This window comes from Petromyzon marinus, chromosome 36 (genome assembly GCF_048934315.1).
Source record: "Petromyzon marinus isolate PM22_M1 ecotype Great Lakes invasive population chromosome 36, UKy_Petmar_22M1.pri1.0, whole genome shotgun sequence".
Taxonomy (NCBI): domain Eukaryota; kingdom Metazoa; phylum Chordata; class Hyperoartia; order Petromyzontiformes; family Petromyzontidae; genus Petromyzon; species Petromyzon marinus.
In genome coordinates, this window is record NC_133702.1 from 2,538,360 (window position 1) to 2,562,243 (window position 23,884).

At 40.0% G+C, this 23,884-nt stretch overlaps 2 long non-coding RNA genes across 3 annotated transcripts in view; one reads left to right on the forward strand and one right to left on the reverse strand.

The window, feature by feature from the left end:
- The window catches only part of LOC116949411 (uncharacterized), a 64,780-nt gene that overhangs the window by 12,531 nt on the left and 28,365 nt on the right, over positions 1–23,884 (reverse strand). The window lies entirely within an intron of this gene.
- LOC142930072 (uncharacterized) lies at positions 4,336–9,002 on the forward strand. The gene is made up of 4 exons (XR_012946026.1): positions 4,336–5,725; positions 6,109–6,252; positions 7,197–7,274; positions 8,349–9,002. It is a non-coding gene; the product is annotated as an uncharacterized LOC142930072 (long non-coding RNA).

Below are 23,884 nucleotides of genomic sequence, written 5' to 3' on the forward strand. Positions count from 1 at the left end.
TGGCAGTCGATACGGATACCCGATGCACGAATGGACAATTCTAAACGTCTCCAGCAGTGCGCGACCGCGGTGATCCAGAACAGACCGGAACGACAAATACGAAGGAGGAGACATCGCACACGATGATGCTGCTCCTGACGCGGTTGTCTGGGCCTCTCCACCTGAATGTGACATTGTAAGCGGTTGCTCTGCATCTACGGTCTACACCATCAGCAGTCGTGCGACGAGAAGACGGCGAACCCCCGGGGGGAGGGTTGTGTCGAGCCACCGAGATGCTGCAATTTAAATTGATGTCCACGAGGAGGCGCCACGGCTCCGAGATTCCGACCTCTGCGCTCGGGCTGAACGATTTGGAGAAATACTCTTTGGTTCTATTCGGTAAAGTCACGTAAAAACAATAAAAAAAATTAACGACGTTTCGGCCACAACACAAGTGGCCTTCATCAGGTGAAGGGAGCAGACTGTCTAGAGGACAGCGCTGTCCTGATGAAGGCCACTTGTGTTGTGGCCGAAACGTCGTGAATTTTTTTTATTTTTTGTTGTTTTTTTACGTGACTTTACCGAATAGAACCAAAGAGTATGGATCCTTGCAGTCACGAAAGCTTTAAATCTAGATTTGGAGAAAATATCTAACTGCGATTTTTTTTACAGATATGCGATAGCGATTTGCGATTAAAATGTTTTTAAGTCAAGCTTCAGTTCAACCTTCACTGTGTAATAGATTTAAAACATGATGGAGCATTACCACATGATGCCATCAAAATATGAACTGCTCTATTTATTCCAATGCAAGGATGAGAACTTAAAATATATGAATTGCTTACAACATGTATTTATTAAAATGTTTGAATTGAAATATAAAAATGAAACAGAACAATTGTTAAGTTAAATCAAGTTAAAATAATAATACAAAAAATTCCAATAAGTAATAGGACTTTTCAAATCGCAAAGAGATCGCAGCCTTTGCGATTTGCTAATAGCATCGTTTCAAATTGCGATTTCGATTTGAAATCGATTAATCGTTCAGCCCTAGTTAGCACGTCACATTGTCGCTATTTTTAAGGCTGTTTGGGGTAAGTTTGCTGTTCGCGACTGGCAGCTACGAAGGCCGGAACGGCACACGAGAAGGGTCTGTGTGGGCCAAACACCACGCCCGGCCGCCTTTCGCACCAGGCACATCGGGAGGGCCCAGGACCCGGTTCAAATAATCGCCACGAGTTGGAATCCCAGAACGGGGTTCGTAGCGCAGCGCGCTAACCGCTGCTCTAATAATTACAATTAACTCGCACACACCAAACCAAAACAAAGATTCCCATGGATAGCCTTGCCCCCAATAGGGAGTGGGGCAAGTGCCGTTAGCGAGCACCGTATAAAGCCGGCACTGCACACGACGGCTTGGCGTGGCGCGAACCACGCCCGGCCGCCTTTGTCTCCCCTCCCCAGCACGCGTTTCAAGTGCAAGCGGGAATCCGCAAACGGCCCCGCTGCGGATAGTCGCGGATAAGAGGAGTCACCGCCCCCTGCTAAATGTCCTCCTCATTATCCGCGCGTCGCGTTGGCCGGTCCCCTTTTCCCGCGACCCACTGCGCGCCGTTACTCCGGTAAGAAAAAAAAACCTCTGATTAAAATCAGAAGAGGGTTTTCTGATTAAAATCACAAGGTCTTTTTTCTATTTTCCTGCCACAGATGGGATTGATCCACGCGGCAAATACACTCTTATCCACATTTTTCAAAACTGAGTTTTACCTGCTGCAGTTAAGGGTAACTAAACACTTTTTATTTTACCAGGTGAGGCCCATTGAGCTGTGTGTATTTCTTTATTTTCAGAAGCGACCTGGCTATCACAAAAGGATAGCTCTACGAAGTGGCTTATTACACTTTGCAACAATTTGTTTTTGTCCCTGGGTAGTAAGTGTTATTGCCCAATTGCTTATGCCTCAAAAGTACAGAAAATGGCTATTATTGCCAACAAACTTTGCTTTTGTGACCAGGACAGTGATATTTTGAAATGTACCCATTTTCAATGAGAAAACGGGCAAATGTGTCTTTTCGTTCACATAGTCAGAAAAAAAACTAAATATGAATCAAAATTAACATGTATTTATACTAAAGTAATACAAAAATTACTACAAAAGATTTAGACACCTAGGCGCACTACCACAGGCGGGACTGGCCACAGCGGACCGAGTTCTCTGTGGGGAGGAGCAACGTCAAGTGGGAGCCACTGGTGGACCTCCAGGAGGTGCTGATGCCACCACTGCACATCAAATTGGGCCTTATGGAACAATTTGTCAGAGCTGTAGATAAGGAGTTGGCAGCCTTCCAAGTACTTTCAAGACTTCTTCCCGAAGCTGTATGAGGCAAAGGTCAAAGCCGGTGTCTTCATTGGACCACAGATAAGATCCTGGAATGCAATGGATTTCCCAAGAAGCTCACTAGTATGGAATGACAGACATTAACAAAAAATTCAATTCATTATAACATTAAGTGCACATTTATTCAGTACACAGGAATGCAGCCCACATTTGTTAATTATTGTTTAATGATTGTATGAAGTGGGAACTATGTATTAGGAATAGTCTAACTTAAGAAGTCTGCACGTGTTTTTTCTCTCCCCATATCTCCTCAGGCATCAACTAGACCACGCACGCTTATCCAACAGAAATTTTGATTTCATATGGTAACGGTATGGGTGGTTTTCCAAACAAATGCCACCGAAGAACACGTAATGACGCACGCTATGTAACCTCTAAGAAAAAATGCATCAGAAGTGCGCACATTCCTCAAATTATGGAATGTGAAATACTTTCATTTTCTGCAAGATTGTAATGTTACGTAACAAGCAGCTTTATCAAGTGGGATTTCCCAAACTCGACAGCAGACCACGCTTTTACGATCAGAAAATGAAACCTCAATCAAAGCATAACCCACTAATAACCAATTTCACAACCCACAAAGTGTGTAGGCGAGAACACGCATATAATGAGCAGATCAGCCTCTTAACATCATGAACAAAACTCCAAAGAAGGTTCAGCAGGTGAGAGGCATCTCTGGCTCATGTAACCATTGCTGTTACACGATTGTCAGGGTGATGATAATTGTCGGAATAATGTTTTTTGGTTTAAAATGTCAGGTCTTGTGCTGATATGGGCATGTTAATTGCTGTAATTTTTGGTGCCAGATTAAACTTTTTAATCGTTCTTCGCCGATTTGTCCTGAATGGATGTTTAGAAAATATAGTTTTAACGTTATGTTTGGTAGATTTTGGGGTATTTTTACACCTTTTTTATTCTTTCTTAGAAATCAGTCTTAAACGTGTTGCGTAAAATTGTACTTACATTCTATATCAAAGTATTTCTATTTTCACGAGTCTCAGAGTTATAAATAGCTATACTACCAGAAAAAATGTATTTTTAAGCCGATTTGACCTGTTCATTAATATGACACTATGCTAGATTTTACGTATTATATGTTCATAAACGTGTGTGTTTTGGGTTGGATCGCGTAAATATGTGTCGTTAAATCTGCCACCATCCGACAGCCAATTTCTCCACAAATCTGGCTGTCGCCTTATGATGCTAGTTGTAATAATTAGCGAAATGTCATACTTACATTATAAATGTTGTAGATGTACTCTCCAACACACCGGTGTGCTGTACTAGTAACGAATTGACATGTTCTGTTCACGTGACAAACCTTATTAGTTGGCTGTGTCGGGTGGTGGCGGGTTTAACCACACATTTATATTTACGCGATCCAACCCAAAAAAAAACCTACATTATGGATATTTGTCGCGAAAGCCTATTACGTGTTAAACGTATTATACTTCGATTGGGATGAAACTACTATAAAATATGCTAATTATGGTTTCGATAATAAATTGAAGGTTTTTAAGGAAAATCTTTGGTCGCAAAAGTTTTGCATTCAATTGTACAGAAATATTCTTTACGAGTAAAGTGTTAATAATGATAAGGTACACACAATAATTGTGGATAATAATACAAGTAATGTCCTTGTAGAAAGTATACGAATTAACCAATGTATATACAAACAGTATACCTTCATGAAACTTAAACACTTACTGAAAGAACCAAAGAGTAATTCCTGCAGTCACGAAAACTCCAAATCAAGTTTTTTTATAGCCCTAAAATCTACCACAAATTAACAACACAAATAACGCTTACATTTGCGTGGAATTTCTGTGTCAATAATAATAGGCAATAAATCGTTGGCCTAAGAAGTCCCCCAAAGACTACGCGACAACAATGACGCTTGAAAATGTTTTTTTACTGTTAAATGACAGTCATAATTAACGCTTACTTTTTCTGTGTTCATCTACTATACGCTTCGTAGGTTTCTGAGAGAAGATGGCCAACCTCGTGCAGATGTTCCAGAGAGTGATGTTGCTGTGTGTCGTGATCATGACATCAGGGGTATCGGACAGCTTGGCCAAAGGCAATGTGTGTCCAAAGTATGCTGGCCTCAAAATGCAAACGGCCAAGAACTTGCAAGCTCAACTCCAACTTCTACAGCTGTCTTGTGACCAGGTTTGCCTATTTATTGTGTTTTATTTGAACATTTTCATCTTCAAATTAGGCACACGCCAGGCAACTTGGCACACTGTCCCACGATGCAAATGTCACAATGAATTTTCTGACAAGATAATGATAACCAGGATGAAATACCTAGATTAAATATTGTATTTTGACACCGACTAAATTATAATTCAAAGCGGCAGTATGTACTTGGGTACACCACAGTCGATGGACAGGTCGTGTTTGTGATGGGGTAAATTGTGGGTACTCGGACTTATTCAAAGAGGTCTGGCCAGGGTTTAAAGATAAGGCCGAAATACCCTCATCAGTGGCTCTCAAGAGAGACTCCTCTGTTGGAAGCCCTTCCTCCAGCAGTGGCATGAGCAAGAAGTTGCAGGGATGCAGCTTTACATTTATTACATTATTTAAAAATGACATTTATGTGTGATAAAAAATATAATTGATTTTTAATGACATTTTAAATCACTTAAAGATGACAAAAGTACGTTGTGAAATGGATATTTTCCCAGTCTGTCATTCTTTGAAAAAAAACCCTGCAATTTTTTAAAATTATATTCGCTAAAGAGTTGTATGTGCGCCAGTGTGTGTACTGACATTTTTTTAAATTGTTATTTTTTTTAGAATTACGGCCCCAACATCGTGCTGGCGAATAAAGACTTTAACAAAATTAAGGTACTATCACGCAAATGACAAAACCACAGAACTGCAATCAATGGCTTGGCGAGGTGCCCCTTGTTAGCACAGAATACGACTTCGCAACCACCCAATAAAATCGACTGTTAAAACCGCATGGCTCAACGCGTCGCGGGGGACATGTTTAACACTCATTCGGGCGCGTGCAGCGTGAAACGAGCTAATTTGTAATTGAAGGGGAAGAAGATTGGTAAACCGTGGAAAGATATAGCGTGGCGTGGGGAGGGGGGGGGGTCGCGATGTCTGGAGTGTTGGAATCCCTCCCACGACAACCAAGAGCTGCTCGACCCTCTACGGACGCGCCTGAGAACCGCGATTACATCGGGAATTGTCGGTGCGAGACAACCGGGCGGAGCGGGGTCAACCCAAGGGCATTCTGGCGAACAGCTTTGAGTTCTGCTGAGGTTCCGAATAGTAGCTTCGTCGAGGGCCCCACCACCACCGCTATACACGCAAAGAAAGTTCAACGTAAATGCGTACGTAGAGAGTACAACGAACTTCTCGCTGCCTCGCACGCCTCTTCAACGAGTGGGACATGAAAGATGATCCCAGTTGAGTGACTGTGGTCACCGGAATAACGCAATGGGCCCTCGTCTCGAACGAAACTGCATTCTGTGCGCGCCTCCGGCGTCCTGAGCAACACGTGCCGAGCTCCTCCCGAAGCTATCGCACGGCTCACAAAACTGAAGCGTGGACGTATAATTTAGATGATGCACACTTGCCATACCGCCAGGAGACGGCTGGTAAACAATAAATAACTTAATAATCTGCGCTTGGTTAATACCGTCACACGCGCCCGGATATGATTCACAAACTTAATCACGTGTATTGATGATGTTAATTGTACGTGTCTTGGCAGGGTAAGAGTCTCTGTACTTTGTTGAAGACTTATTTTACTTTTTACATCGGGATTCCACGAGGAAAATTCTCCGCGAGCAACTTTGCAGCCAGGAGTCGGCTCATGAACACGATGAACCACACCATCAGCACGTTTGAATCTTGCGTAAGTATTCACAGCAAACAGATATTTTTAAATGCATATTGGACTGGCACCCGCATACATGTCTGATATGCTTTTAAAAAAAGGTATGGAACCCGGTAATATCCCTCAGGTCCTCTGGTACTGGTCTCCTGGGTGTGCCAAAGGCCAAGACCAAGGCTTACGTGCAGACAGCCTCCAGCTGATGTGGTCCTCGCCATTAGCAACAGACTGCCTGACGATCTGAGGGCATCAGAATTAGTTAAATGTTTTTGCTTTATGTGTTTAGCATGCATTTCGTTTAATACCTTTCGTGCATCATGTTGTCATTTTTGTACGTATCATTCTTATTGTTGTTAATATAGCGGCAGTCGCAAAATGTAGTCATGTAAAGCGCTTTGTATGACATTGTTTGCACGAATTGTGGTACTATGTAACGTTTGATTGAGTTTGATTGACATTAATCTCCCACATCTCGATTTCTTAGAAGTTGAGTGAATTATATAAATACATTAATGTTGAAAATGCATTTCTTTGTTTCGTGGCTAAGTGGGATGTATATATCCGTATATTATTTATTGAAATATTGTTATTATAGCTGTACAAAAAGGACATTGTATTTTTTTGAATTACATCATTTTTAAATGTAAACCCATACTTTAGTTTATGCCCACCATTAAATTTTCTGGCTGTTTTTTTTATCATTAGCTAGAGAAAGTGCTTCAATTTGGACATGTATTTGCTTGAAAGTCGGAGGCTACTATTTTTGCATTGAAGTCTACAGTCACAGTTTAAATTGCAAGGTTCTTAATTTAAGGCCATAGTATTAAAACAGATTAAATACGGTAGTAGCAACATCATAAAGCAGTGTGACTGTTGTTGAAGCATCAGCCATTAGCGAATTAGATACTGAGAGGTAATTTTTTAAGAAAACCTAATATCTTTTTAATTCGTTGTCTTTATTCTAGGAGGTAAGCTGTGGTCGTAAAGTAATACAACCATCGGCAAAGAAGCAAATTGAGAAGATCGAGAGAATTAAGCAGCAGGTGAGTTTTCGTCATGAGCAATGCTTACATAAATTCGTGTTTTATAAAAGTAGCTTATATATCGATCAAACATTCATACAAGTTAAGTATTATTACCATTTAAAGACACTGACATGAATGCAAGAGCTGAAATCATAACCCAAACCTAACTTTTTTAAGATGCATGCAACGCAAAATAATAACTGTAAATCTTGAACTGGTGGCGATCACAAGGCTGTGTGAATATTCACAAGAATAGTGATGTAATCTTGACATTCAAGCTTAATGGGATCCCTGTTATGTTGTGCTGAAGACAATCAATGGATATATTCATCATCATGATCAACCATTGTATATCCGCTGATGCATGCCAGTCTCCCCGCACACCAATGCCATTCTGCATGGTCCAGTGTTTTTTTTAACTGATCTTAACAACGCTGGATCTCTGCAATGGTCATGCCCTGCCAGACCGTCACCAGTCTTGTCATTTGTCCATCATCGCATCTAAAATGACGCACTGCCCAAACCCCATGTACTTTTCAAAATTATCAACATGATGTTTTATTTGGTTGTTTAGTGATCAATGTGTAAATTTTCCCCATCTCCTAGTGTCTTGTTCATTTCACTTTGTGCATGTTATTTGTCAGTACATTATGCCTGTTTCTAATTCCTGTCAAAGCTGGGAGCATGCGATGGTTTAAAACTTTTCTTCTTGAGACACATTGGTATCCTACTTTTAATTATCACTTTCATTGTTGGGGTTTATCCTTGACAAAGGCAATTTCATTTTTAATTTCTCACTTTGGACTTTATCAGGTCCACTATCTAGTCTAAATTTAAAAAAAAAACCCTCGTAAGCATTCTCTCCTTTGACTTTCAAAGCGGTACTTAATACACAACCGCTTTGATGTTTGTTGTGGCTAACGTACATTTACAAATATTTTAAGAATCGTGATTTCACGTGCATAAATGTACACGTTTAAACGTTTAATTCGCAACATTGTTCTCTACTTGCATGCATTGTTTTTTTGTCGGAGTTTTTTTGAAAATCGAACGAAAGAATGATCTTGTCAATTTGTTTAATTGTATTTACAGGAAATGGATGAAAATGCTCTATGTGGACTGAAAGATCTATTTAATCACATTTCATTGATGTTTAAAAGAAACCGATCACCGAAAACCCATCCTCGAAAGAAAACTGCATAAAACACATGCGAGTCCTTGGTCCTCAAGAACATCTACATTACCTTGACAATACTTTCCACATTCCTGGCGATGGCGATATCTGCATGTCCCCCGGCCCCCCAATCAATCTATATTTTCAAGAATATGCAGGTTAAAATTAATTCTGAATGGGAAGCTTCATTTTAAACGGCAAGGTTAATTTAAAATCGAGCACTCACAAGCCATCAAGATCAGTCTTTTGATATGAATGACAAGCAGACTACAAATGCAATTGAGACGTATTTTTGTTAAATTATTTAAACTTTATTATTATTAATGCAGAACATGTAACGTTAATTGTGCTAATCCAGTAATTGATTACGGGAATACTGTAATATACACATTATTATAATTTAACTTATAAGTAAGCAGATATATTATTTTTATACAAAATGTATGTTTGAGAAACAATCATATAACTATTTAAATCGGTACTTGAAATTTGTAAGCATTAGACTGCAGATAAAGGAAGCTGTTGTGTGTGTTCAGTATGAAATTTGCAATTAAAATGTTCTTTTGATAAAATGTGGTTCATGTAAATACATTTTACTTTACTGGCAGATATATTTGGTGAAGTACATTCGCAAAGCTATAAATCATCCCAAGCAAAGCATTCGTATATAGATGCCAGCAAGGGAAGAGTATCATCATCAGAAAGCATTTCAGTTAATTATGCAAAGGAAATGCCTCCCTTTATTTGCATAACGTCTTGAGATTAACTTGACCCACACTAAATACGATCAATTTAAGTGTAAAAAAATGTATATTGCATTATGGATGATGCTGATGCTTGATGAAACTACACAATGACCCCGAGTTCATGCTCTCTCATGGAAATATTTCCATGAAAGTCATCACCCGGACATTGCAGGAGTGGTGGTGGTGCAGTGATTTGTGCATTGTTATGAATTGGGCAACCCGAGTTTTATTCCCAGCAATTTAATCCAGCAGCCTGACTGACAAAGGCTGTACACAATTAAAGTATTTAAACAAGGATAACACAATGGTGTGAGAGTTAGGCTCCGACATCCAGTATAAATATGCTCAACTTCACATTGCAAAAGGTCACATTAGATTAAATAAAATGTAAATGTGCATATTCCTCTAATATACACTTTACAATAATTGGTGTAATATCATCATCGTCCATGATCTATCCACTGCCCATAGACTCAGCACTGCCCATAGACTCAGCACTGCCCATAGACTCAACACTGCACCATAGACTCAACACTGCCCATAGACTCAGCACTACCCATAGACTAAGCACTACCCATAAACTCAACACTGCCCATAGACTCAGCACTACCCATAGACTCAACACTGCCCAGACTCAACACTGCACCATAGACTCAGCACTGCCCATAGACTCAGCACTACCCATAGACTCAGCACTGCCTATAGATGAGCACTTCCCATTCTCACTGCCTCTAGGCTTATCACTGCCCCTATATATAAAGCAGCCCCCCTTAACCTATTTTCATTCCTCTATTAAAGCCTCACCTCTTCTCTATTTTCCATTCTCGTCCTCTTCCCTCCTCTCCACCCTCCACTCCTTCCATCGCTGTCCCTCATTCCTCAATCCTCACACGCCCCGGCCATCTAAATCATTTCATTCTGTCACCGTTTATCAAACTGTGTCAAGCACTTTGAGCGAAGTCGCTCTGTTAATATGAAAGAGATTAAAAAAGCAAAGGCGTTTATTATTTTGCTGGCTGTGAACATTAATAGCCGCTCACCGTCCACCACTCACTCCAACGCGAAACCTACCAATCACGGTCTTGTCTGCACACCCTTCGCAGAGTTTTGCAGTCCTGTACTGAAATGAAGTCTCATCGTTGCCATCAACTCAACCATACATTTTGGTTTCGTCTTGCTCACTAAGATAAACTATTTATAAGATGCCAGTCGACAAATTCCTTTTTTGCTGCTTCCACATTCGCTTTGTTTGTTGTTATGATTATTTCATTCAATTTTATTTCAGTTCACTTCAATGCAAACATGTTTAAAGATGGGGTGAAGCAGAATGTGTATTTATATTGGGACGAATCCGATGAGCTATAAAGCTCCTTTCACGGATGTCCAGTAGGAGCAGTTCAGAACGTTACAATACAAAAACACGATCGGGGTGCCGACAGTTGTATACAACTGCCGACAGTAATATACACTCAATTGATTTTGATAATGGTGAAGTTCTGTGCAAAACTAGTTACTACTGGCCAAGACTAATTACATCTATAGAAATTGAGAGAAATAAAACAAACATGATTTTAACCATATTCTTGGTTCTTTCGGTAAAGTCGTGTAACTTCACCGAAAGAACCAAGAATATGAATCTCTGCAGTCACGAAAGCTTTAAATCAAAATGATTATAACCGTTCTGATAGCTACAGGCTTAGTGCTGCTTGGAAGCAAATTATCAAGCATGCCTATTCAGGTCACCATACGTCAGTGGTAATTAACTGTGAGCAGATAACAAGAGGTATTGTGATTTCTTGCACCGACAAAACGTCAGGATGCACATGCATGGTGTCCATGCATAGCGTGTGTTGATTACCCTATAAACAACCCAACCGATAGTGGATATCCATTGTAATGCATTTGCATAGAGTAACCACCTTCCCCCCCCCCCCCCTGGCCTTCACATCTGATTGGCTCCCATTTTCTGCTCTACGATATTTAAGACCGAAACAGGAGGATTTCTCCACAACTCTGGCTGTCGCCAAATGATGATGCTAGTTGTAATTACTCGCGAAACGTCGTACTCGAATTGTACATGTTGTGGGTTTACTCTCCAACACACCGGTGTGCTGAACTAGTAACGAATTGGCACGTTTTGTTTACGTGACAAACATTACTAATTGGCTGTGTCGGGTGGTGGCGAGTTTAACGTCACATTTATATATTTACGCGATCTAACCAAACAAACCTATATTATGGCTACCATTTGTCGCGAAAGCCTACTGAACGCAAGCGTCGCCTGTGTTGCTGAATTATGAAAAGCAGTCGCCATTGAACGACTACGATTTATTTTCCCATCACTAACGCCCCCAACAAAGATCCCCCGTGTAGCCTGACCAGACTGTGGGGGAAAGTGCTGTTAGTGAGCACCTATAAAGGCCGGCACGGCACACTAAGCGGTGGGGGGTGACCAACACCACCCTTTGTATCCCCAGTGGTGATGTTTACTGCACCACGCCGGGTACTCATTTGAGGCTGAGTCAACCTGGTATTGGCCGTGAGCGGGAATCGAACTCGTGAAGTCGCCTTAAATAGGCATTGTGTGCTTGTGCCTGTGCTGGTCCGCTCACTCCCAATCGGTGATGGGGTAGTTGTGGAGAGAGTGGAGAGTTTCCCATACCTGGGCAGTGTGCTTATGACTGGCTCCAGTTTAACAGCAGAGGTCTCACTCCGAATCAGTCGAGCGGCAATATCTTTTCATCGGTTGCATAACGCTGTGTGGAAGCTACCTGGTCTGTCGCTCCGCATTAAGCTTCAGGTCTTCTCGGCCACGGTCATTCCCTCCCTTCTCTACGCTTGCGAAACGTGGACCCCCCTAATGGAACATCTTCGCCGGTTAGAAACATTTCGGCTGGCCTGCCTACGATCCATCCTGGGTTTAACCAGACTGGATTGTGTGAGGAGCTCACAAATCCTTGAAAGATCTGGGCAAGGTCCCATCGGTGAGCTCCTCCGGCGGGCAAGGCTGCATTGGCTGGGTCATGTAGCCCGCATGCCCAGCCACCGCATGCCGAAACAGCTTTTGTTCGGCCGGATCGAGGGGGCTAAACGGGCGCGGTACGGGCTAGAGAAGAGATGGAGTGATGTGGTACAGGAGGATGTGGAGCTGAGTGGACTTGCCGATGACCGGTACCAGCGGTGTCAAGATCGGCCTCTGTGGAGGAGGCTCGTGAAGGACGCTACTGGGCAGTTGGAGACAGTCGCCCTCCAACAACAACGGAGGGCGGAGGAGCGACGCTCACAACAACGAGCGGAGCGCCGGGTGGCTAAAGCACAGCAGGTTGGCACAGTAGGGGGCACAGGTGGTGCATCAGCCAGTCATCTCAGTCAGTCGACCCGTGGCACCTGGGTCTGCCCCGTGACCTCCTGCCAGCGGGCGTTCGACACTTCACGTGGCCTCAGGGTGCACATAGCCTGGCACAAGCGTCGTGGTGACATCACCGCCACTTAGTGGCGAATGGCGGTTGTTGTTGGTGTTGCCGTCTGTATCTTAGGTTTCATGCTTAGCTTGCAATTTAGCAATTTTTGAAGTAGTGTGGTCAACCAGGCTATGCGTTGATTGTGTTTTGACCGACCGTCTGTGTTGCTTTATATGGTTTCCAAATTCTGCTAAACCCTGTCTGTTTGGTGTGCTTCTCTCTCTGTCTCCTCTATTGTGTCGGTGTTAGTTCCCCCTACTTGTTTGTCTGTGTATACATCTGGGGTTATGTGTTTCCCCTCTCGTAGATTTAGCTCTTCTGTACCTGATGGCTGCTTGTGTTGCAACCGAAACGTCGTACGCTATTATGTTATTTTATTTCTTATTTATACGTGACTTTGCCGAAAAAAACAAAGATTAATTCCTGCAGTCACGAAAGCTTCGAACCAAGTTTAAACCGCCTCTACGGGGAGGTATAAGGTCTGTATCTTTGTGTCTGTCTTTGTTTTGTCTTGTGTTGTCTGTGTGTTGTCTCTGCTTGTGTATCTGCCTTTGTGTCTGTGCTTGGATTTGTTTCTCTGTACTGTCTCTGCCTGTGTGTGGGTCTTGGTGCTTCTGAATTTTTGCTGCCGTGCTCCACTTTGCTCTATGCATACCTCATGCTAAAATGTCCCATTGTCTCTCAGCCTTGCCTTCTCATGCTAATATGTCACATCGTCTCTCAGCCTTGCCTTCTCTGCCTATTTAAGGCGACTTCACTGTTTGCTTGTACCTGTGCTGGTCCGCTCTACTTGAATGTCTATGTGTGTGTGTGCCGTCTGTATCTTAAATTTCATACTTAACTTGCAATTTAGCAATCTTTGAAATAACGTAATCAACCAGGCTATGCGTTAATTGTGTTTTGACCGACCGTCTGTGTTGCTTTATATGGTTTCCAAATTCTGCTAAACCCTGTTTGGTGTGCTTCTCTCTCTGTCCCCTATTGTGTCGGTGTTTGTTCCCACTACTTGGGTGTCTGTGTATACATCTGGGGTTATGTGTTTCCCCTCTCTCTTAAATTGAGTTCTTCTGTACCTGATGGCTGCTTGTGTTGCAACCGAAACGTCGTACGCTATTATGTTATTTTATTATTTCTTATTTATACGTGACTTTACCGAAAAAAAACAAAGATTAATTAAGATCTTTATTTGTCCAAAGTATCACAAAACAATATTTAGTAAGGAGTTATAGAAAATACATTTTACTGTTATATACGTAACGCGTAACTAGTATCAGGCTTTGACCATTTTATATTGGCTTTGGTGTGTCTCCTATAAAATAAACCCCTAAAGCAATGAATTGGCAGGTGCCATATTTGGATTGGGGACATTTTAAGGCCTCCAGATACAAAACTCCTTAAGGCTAAGTTCAAAACGAAAACCTATTGGTTTATTTATATTTTTAGTTTTAAGTATAGGCTGAAATTAACCAATTTTTTTGTTTTATGGCCGTTCTATTATTATAATTTACATCATGCACTACTGTCTATGTATTTTACATTCAATTACACCTTGATCGTAAGAATGTTTGGTGTTTTTTTTCCTTTATGAAGCAGACTGACTATACAATTATTATCCATATGTACCAGTATTACACGGGAGCTGTTGTCCTCCAAGGGTTAGCATACTGGACTTACAATTCATATGTCGCAAATCCATCTTCTGGTGTGGTATTGCAATGTCTCCCGGCCCAGTCCACCCAGCGGTAATGGGTAACACCATAGTTATAGACCAATCGGAAGTTGGCGTGTCTTTGGGGTAAGGGGCCGTCCATAAATGACGTTCCGCGATTTTGGACGATTTTTGACCCCGCCCCCTCGTAACACGGCGTCACAAAAGTCAGACCCCTCTCAAATATGACGTCATAAAGCCCTCCCCCCCCCAAAAAAAATGCTTCAAATCACTTTAAACTACTGTATTGTCATTGTAGCGCGTATTTAATGTGCCGCTGCACTCTGATGCTGCAGGAGAAATTTTAATTAAAAAAAAGTCTTTAATTAAGTAGAACGTGTTGTCTATATTTATTTAAAGTTGCGCATTTAGATGTGACGTCACATTTCTCAAACCATCCCACCCCCTCGTCACACATTGTCACAAAAGTCTGGACCCCCTGTCCCCCTAGGTGCGTGACGTCATTTATGGACGGCCTCTAAAGTGTGGGTTAAGCTCACTTTTTCTTCCAACATGTTTGATCAATGTGGAAAGCCAAGTCAAACAGCCTCTAGAGTTTGCCCTTCGAAGGCCCTTCCAACCAGCAGTGGGTTATGAGCAACCCATTTCATGAGAACGCCGTAATTTTCTTACCCTTGTGTATATTTACGTAAAACTTCTTTCGCACCGTGTGTAGCCAAACGTGCTCATCTTGAAGTGACACCAGCGTGCAACATTGCTGACCAAACATTGGCATTTAAAACTTTTCCATGGAGATGCAAAGTAAAAAAAAACACGCATATCTTTGAAGGTCTATAAATATAAACATAGAATGTCGAAATACCGTTTTTTTCTGCTGCCCACTATATTTTCACCTGTGTACGAGACAAAACAATACAGCTAAATATAAAAAAATACACAAAGGATTTTTACTTGTAAAAATATCCCAGACCGTTTAGCTTGCATCACCCATCATTTGCCTTAAATAGAACATCAATGTTTTGTTAGCATTTCAGTAAAAAATCATATTATGCTCACCATCTATTTCTACAAGCACATTCATTTCCGGATTAGCTAACAGTTTCAAATATTTATTCCATATCAAGAAGGATTGTTTTTCGTTTACGTCATATTGGAATAATGTTATTATGACCTAATATACCATGCCTTGATATTACAGACATACAGAGCTAATACATTAATGTATTCAGCCAGAGTTGGAAATCATTAACAAGACAGTTCTGCAGCTATCCCGATCAGGGCTCCCCACCGAACATGAAGGTCCCGATGTTATACATTAGATGACACTGGATGTCTGTAAGTGGTTAACATTTTCTTTAAGAACCACTGTTCTTTTTTAAACCAAGTTATATTCTTGGTTCTTTCGGTAAAGTCACGTAGAAAGGAAACAATACAATAATAAAAATATAAAATAATAAAATTCTCACGACGTTTCGACTGCAACACAAACAATCATCATCAGGTGTGAAAACCACAGCAAGCAAATTTTCTTGCTGTGGTTTTATTGTTTTATATTTGTATTATTTTATTGTTTCCTTTCTACGTGACTTTACCAAAAGAACCAAGAAAATGAATCCCTGCAGTCACGAAAGCTTTAAATCAAAAAGTAAAAGTTATCTTGATTTTAAAGTGTTAAAGAACAAATGAAATAATTAAGTCATGGTCACATTACATTGATATGAAACGCATCCCTCTTCATTCCTTAAAATAAATTATTCCGAGCCTAATAAAATGAGAATGATCCTTTAGGTTTACACTAATACCCCCCATTCTTAGTCTCATACTATGTATTATGGATGTCAAATCAGATTGCAATAGTATAAACATCTTAAGGTCACTCTGCATACTATTCCAACTGATAATTGGGTTTTCCCAAAGCATTACAAACAGTGACAACCCCTCAAAATGTCACAAGAGTACGGCTCACTTCCAGGTAAAATTGCTCAACCCCAAAGCGTGTAGGCGAGAACACGCATATAATGAGCAGATCAGCCTCAGAAAGTAGGTAAGAAGGTTCAGTAGCTCACAGTCAAACAGGTGAGGCATCCCTGGCTCATGTAGCCATTGCTGTTACAAGTGTCAGAGTGATGATAATTCCGTCAGAATGTTTGATTTGTTTAAATGTCAAGTGTTGTGCTGACATATGTTAATTGTTGAATTTTTGGTGCTAGATTAAACCTTTGAATTGTACTTTGTTGATGTGTACAGAATGGATGTTTTTTTTTTTAAATATAGGTTTTAAATTGAAGTTTGGTAAATGTTGGGTTTTTTGCACATATTTTTGTTCGTCAGAAATCAGTCTTAAAAGTGCTGCATACAGTTGTACTTACATTTACATATCAAAGAATTGAAACATATTAAGGTACTCAAGATTATTTTATGGATAATATCAATAATGCAATGTTCTTAAATAAAGTATAGATATTGATACATCGATACTCTAGAGTACATCTAACTGAACATGTTTCCCACACCTCCAATTCGCACGGTTGGCTACGTACTATGGGAAAAAAAACATACACACATGTATTATAATGTGTCCGTCGAATGCACCGTAAATTTACTGTTAAATAACAGTAATTATTCATGCTTATAGTTAAGTGTGCAATTTTCTGTGTTTGTGGACTACGCTTCATAGGATTCAGAGGGAAGATGGCCAACTTCGTGCAGATGCTGCAGAGAGTGCTGTTGCTGTATGTGGTGATCCTGACATCAGGGATAGCAGACAGCATGGCCGAAGCAGAGAGTTGTCCAATGCATGCTGGCCTGACAGAGGTCAAAGCCAGGTCCTTGCAAGAAGACGCAGGCCATCTAACGAAATCTTGCGAACAGGTTTGCCGATATTTTGCATTGGACGTTTTCATCTTAAAATGCAACACGCAACGTCGACAAGGCAAATGCCACATATGGCATGTAAAAAAATAACCAGGATTAAATAGTTACACAAGTAAATACTGTTATTTTTGCACGAGGAGTACAAAGCAGTCGTTCAGCAGACGGTGGGGTCAAATGTGGCTATACCTACCTTTTCCAGGTTGTCTGGCCTGTATGGAAGAGTAGACCAAATACCCTCTCGAACGTCATCTAATTGAGGTCCTTCAGCTAGAAGTGGCCTGAGCATCGAATTTTAGGGCTGCATTCGAACATGACGACTATATTCTCGTGAAATGTAAAAAAAAAAATCACTCCGTATTCAGCTATTTAATATGTGCTAGATGGTCTCTACGCACGCTAACAGTACCGTTGTTGCAACGGCATGGCAGTGCATGGCCCATGTGCCTTCTTGCTGTGTGACGACATCGTTAAAGAGGAAATGCACCACGGGTGTCGTGGCCAATCGCACGCCGCTTCTGGGCGCACCCGAGAAGAGCGTCACAAGGTCACGTGTTGAACGTGGCACGGTATTTCTCGATCTGGAAAATGTTTGGCTCCGCGTGTGAAACGGAGACTTATTGTTGTCCTTTTAAAAAAAAGTGTCGAAAGTATGTGTTTGCATTTTCTCCGATAAGGATGCGTGTGTGTGTGTGTTTATCTTTGGTAGTGGTGGGGGGGGTGTGCGTTAGTGCAGTGGTTAGCGCTCTGCGTTATGGACCTGGCCACCCGAGTTCGATTCCCGCTCACGGCCAACACCCGTGACTATTATTTGAATACCCTCGTGCACCGTTCCAGCCTTCATAGGTCCTCGCGAACAAAACTTGAACAGAACTTGCCCCAACAGTCTGCCAGAGGCTATACGGGGGATCTTTGTTCTTTCTCTTTCTTTGATAATAAAAATTTCCCTTCATGTATAATTGACAAACGAACTCAGAGTTTTAACAGGGATTTACATTGCATGAAGTGTTTATGGAAAGACGGAATCAATTTTTTCAATGTATGCAAGACAGTTTAGTTAATTTAAAGAATTGCAAAATGAAACAAAAGTGTGTTCTTCTGTCGCTATATTCAGGTTAACATGAACAATATGCTGACAATCAAAGACTTCAAGTTAATTAAGGTACTCTTACATCTACGGTATATATTAAAGGGCCAAATTCACAATCTGATTAAATATCTGAAATGCAATTTCGTTTGGCTATTCGTCCCATTGTCAGACTATACAAGTGTAAGGAAAAACAAAGTTTGGCTGGCTGGGGGGACAGATACGTCCAACGGACATGCGGGATACTCGTTAGTACTACACATGTGTGCACGTTTCCTGAAGACATCTGATTGCAAAGAACGTGCATAAAAAGTTGACACTGTTCGGTTACAACTAAAACATAAAATTGTACTTTTAAAAGTAAACAAAATGGAGCCCTTCATGTGCTTAAATGAAATATGTCTTGAATGATGTTATCCTAATGCAATTATTAAATCGCTTAATTTTATATTGTGATTGATCTTAACAATACTGTATTGGCAACACATTATACGTGAATATGCAGCTGAATGTGCTGTAATGCAAAAAATATATAAAAGCAAATTCATGGGCATGTGTACATTGGCATTACAACGCAATTTTGAATTGGCAAATGCGTTTATGTTCGTTTAGTATGCTCATCATCATCATCACCAGCCGCAGCAGTACTAAAATTAACAAGCCAAACCATATTATAAAGATCTAAACATATATTTAAATGATGATATAAACGAGATTGTTATTGCCATCACTACAAACCAATGAAGACCCAATACGTGCAGGGAACGTTTCTCAAATGTAACCATGCGTCTTTTGTTCATTCATGTGTTGGCAGAACAAAGATCTCTGTACACTGTTGAAGACCTATTTTCAATTTTACATGTCTCTTCCACCAAGTCGTTACTCAACGCAAGGAGACTGGAGTCTGCTCATGAACACAATGTACTCTAGCATACGTATGTTTAAGACTTGCGTAAGTATGCACAGCAAGTACATAGCATGAAAACACATTTATATTAATCGATGTATTTCCATTTTTGCTTGGAAAGAGTTCATGAAATTATTGTGCAATGCCTTGATGTTGTGCACCAGCCGAGTAGCTCTTGGGAAACAAACACCGAGGCTCACAAAGGGTGGGCTTTACACTTCTGATTCTGAATTTCGAATGTTTAAAATTCAGTGTTTTGTAGCCAAGTTGCATGTATTTCCACGAATTAATTAGTTAAATGATGTCGTAACTGAAATACAAAAATTACATTTTTATAACATCATTATACAGTATTATATTGCCATTTGTGAAATATATTTTTTCTGGGCAGCATGCAATTTCTGCCTGATGGGGTTTTTCTCATTAGCTCGAGAAAGCTCTTGAATTCTGCACGTGTTCGTGTTCGTTGAAAGTCCGAGGCCAATTGCATTGAAGTCCACAGTCAGTTTGATTCATTAAAGGCCACAGCATTAAAACAAATTCAATACGATAGCAGCAGCAACATCATCATCGAGCAATGCGACTGTTGTTGATGCATCAGCCAAGGGCGATTCTATATATTTAGGTGCAGTAATATTAAATATATATCACATTTTAAGTTGCTGTCTTTACTCCAGGAGGAAAACTGCAATCATGGCAATGAAAGGTCGCAGCGATTATTGAAGCAGCAGATTGAGAAGATTGAAAAAATACAACACGAGGCAAGTTTTTGACATTGTAACATTAACAATAAGAGGATATAGATATACGACACGTGTTTTTTATGGGTACCTTATTTAAAAAAAAACATGATAACATTCATATAATTTAGGATTATTACCACCATTGCATTTTAAGTAATGTTACGACAATAACCATAAGAGCTGAATAATCAACCAAAACGTCTCTTTTTAAAAGATACACTCAACAAAAACACAATTTAATCCTCTCTTTGATACCTATCCTTTGAATCTTGGATAAGCATTTACAGTCTATATTTTTTTTCTGAAGGTCACATTCAAATTCATCAGTGTTACTGCTCTTGCTTGGAAAATTAGTTAATAAGTATTTAAAGTCGGTGGTTAAGTAGGACACATTGCCTCACTAGTTATTTATTTAAATGTGTAATTTGGCACGTTGATTGTTGAAAGGCAACGGCCACTCTTGCATTGAAATGTGCGTTCGCGGTTAGATCAATGTTCTTCTTGATTTGTAGCTTTCGTGACTGCAGAAATTCACACTCTTTGGCTCTTTCGGTAAAGTAGTTGTGATCTATTATATATTTTTTTTCTATCTACGTGACTTTACCGAAAGAACCAAAGAGCACGTTCTTCTTATTCTTAAAAAGGCCAAAAGCATTGACCAGATTCAATAGTCGCAGCAATGTCATACATAGCAAAGGGGCTGCCGTCCGAAACGTCGGCCATTCGCGAATTATATACTTAAAGTGTGGGTCAGTGTTTTATTTACGTGAAAAAAAAGTGATATATTTTTAACTCCTTGTTGCCTTTAGAAGGAAATGAGCGGCGACGGCAGGAGAAGGTCGACGCGATTGGCAAGGAAGAATAACGGCAGTGTGGGGACAAAACACAACCAGGCGAGTCGCGTTCACGCTCGTCACACACGCACCGCGTTGCTATTGTGGTAAGGGCACCTTATTAAGAACCGATGATAGCATTTCGTACAAGTTTGAGGAGAGTTAGCATCATTTGCATTGCGACGTAGATTTTTAAAACTCCGACATGTGCAAGCCATTCAATTTTAACCAAATTTCGGCATTGTTAAGGAAAATGAAACCAATTATAATATATACATTGGCTCTCATGCACACCCATTTTTGAAGCTTGCATAAGTAATACCAACTTGTAATGTAAATGATTCACCGTTCCTTGAAAACTGAGCTCATGAATACTATTAAAATGTTGAATATGCAGTGGCGTATTTTTGCCCAAGTTAGATTTATTTCATGAAATGTTGCATTATTATGGACCTTGCAAATCCACTGCACGCTCTGATACGACTTTAAAAAGTTGTGCTTATAAAAAAATCTACATTTTTGTAGACGTTATGGTACTGTAATATTTGGAAATAAAAAAGTTACATACTGTATTTTAATTCGGCGTTTGACTTCACTTTCAGCAGAGAAACGGGAGACGTGGGCACAAAAAGGCGAAGCGATTGGTGAGAGACACATTGAAAAACAAGGTGAATTTCTGACACTCGCATCAATAATTACAACATACATATTGCTGTCGTTTATGATAAATGGTACCTTTTTCAGACGTAATAAAAAAAAACACGTGGATAGACGTTCAGGATTGTTGCTGTCATCACCACAATAGTCTAGATTCCATTAATTAGTAGATTTCATGCAAAATCATCAAGCACTATCCAATTGCTAGGTGTAGTGATGACAGAGGTTGTTGCCTTTATAGACTGCATTTTGACAATTGCGTTTGTCTTCATGCGTCTACCGGCTGGGAACTCCAACAGGGTTCCTAACTTCCTCTTGTTGTTTTTTATGCTTGCCAAATGTAGCAACCATTCTCTAATGTTTGTATATATGACACTGAGAATAACTACATACAATGTAAATGAATAATTGCTTTGCACGTTCTCTTTGGAAACACGACGATGCATCTAACTTAAAGACATTTCTATCGGAGTGTCACTCCTAGTGACACACGCATGCAAATTTGTTTTCAAACACTGTCATTTATACTTCCAAATGCACTGTACGGTATACTAAAAACCTCCACGTTTGTTTAAAGTAGTACAAAGCAATGTAAAAAAGAGACTGTCGTGAGAACACATTTAAACGTAATGCTGACATTGTGTCATATAAAACCACCCCAAATTGTTTATAGCCTGCATCACCAGCCTGTCATTGACCTTGCATAGAAAATTGTTACGTATTTTGGCACACCAGTTTTAAAACAAAACGAAAGTGATTCTAAGAAGTCATAATGACTCATATATGTATAAAAGCACATTCATGTTTGGAGTTAGTTTCAAATATTGTAATAATTGTTATATTGATAAAAGTGTACGGATTTATGTTTAATTTTCAACAGTTTTTTTACTGAGCATTGTTTATCCTCACTGTGTTCATTGCGCTTTGTTTTGATCTTAAAAAGGCATTTGATAAGTCTCACAAGCGATTACCTTGTACGTTTCGTTTCTTGTTTTAGGCTACCGTTGAAAATGCTTGGTGCGAACTGAAACAACTCTTGAATCACATTTCAAATATGTTTAAGAGTGAAACATAAAGCAAGACCCTCTCGCATACAAATAACCAGCCCTGGGTCTACGGTCTTGTCATGAAATACTCCGTCTTGTCCAAATTACTCTCACCGTGGGAATATTTACCCCAAAAAATGTGAATCGGTCTATATTTAAAAATAAAGAATTAGGTTGGTTAAATATGAACCGTGAATGGGGATAATGATTTCGAGTAGAACACCAAAATATCTACAAGTTGATCAGTTTTGGGCGATAGGATCAGCATTTTTGGAATATACAAATAACAAGCAGACAGACCAACACACTGTTGCGTTATACTTGAGAAAAAAATTGCACATCTATAGAATTTTTAACGTGGAATAATGCAATAAGTATGTTGCATGTCGGGGGAGGGGGGGGGGGCACACTACTTAGCGCATTACACAATTAACTACCAAGAGTTCGATTCCTGGTGACATTAGTTGTGAGATATATTTTAACCAGATCTTGACCACCCCCTCTCACCAACTTTACCAAACACATTCCGCACAATCTGCATATTTTGGTCAAACTTCAGTTGTTAATGGCCACACATATTTATATTGTTGTTTAAAGATTGCATAATATATTGAGGGAAAGAAAATGTTACATAAATAAATAAGATTATTATTTAATGAATGTTCAAGTTACAGCCTAACACAGAAAACGCACTTGTGAATACAAGTGGATGTGAGAATGTACACGTTGAATTCTGATATTATTGCATAATTTACAAATGTAAATATTTGTTGAAATATTGCAGATTTATATTTAGAAAAAATCGTATTTAATGTAAGCATGCAAAGCAGTACTGGACAATGTATGCCTCAGATTGTTGTGATGAAGTTGTTATGCCTCTTCTTAATGGAATCGGCAAGTAAAATGTTCTTTTGAAAAACGATGGTCTTTGAAAATAAAATGTTACTTTACTCAGACATTTGGTCGAGGATTACATTCGGAAGCAATGCGTGGTTATGCCTTGTATAGGCGAGGGAATACAATCAGCAGCAGTGTTTCAGGTCATCGAGCAAATGAAAATGTATCCATTTAATTGGACAGCATCTTGATATTAACTTCCATTGACACACTATATATAAATACAGGTTGTATGACAGATGTTGCATGGATGATGATGATGATGATTGATGGAACCACACTGATCCAGAATAATGTTTATCTCATGGAAACTTGACTGAATGTCACCTGGATAATGTATGAGTGGTGGCGCAGTAGTTTGTACTTCGGGCTGTGAATCGGGCAACTAGAGTTTTGATTACCAGCTATGGATAGCTTCAGTGGTGATATCCAAACGGGTACTGAGCACTCTCATACTCATCAGCATGGATGAAGTAACGAACACAGCAGGGGCTGACTCTTATCCAGTAGTGGAATGACAAAGTCTCAAGATATTTT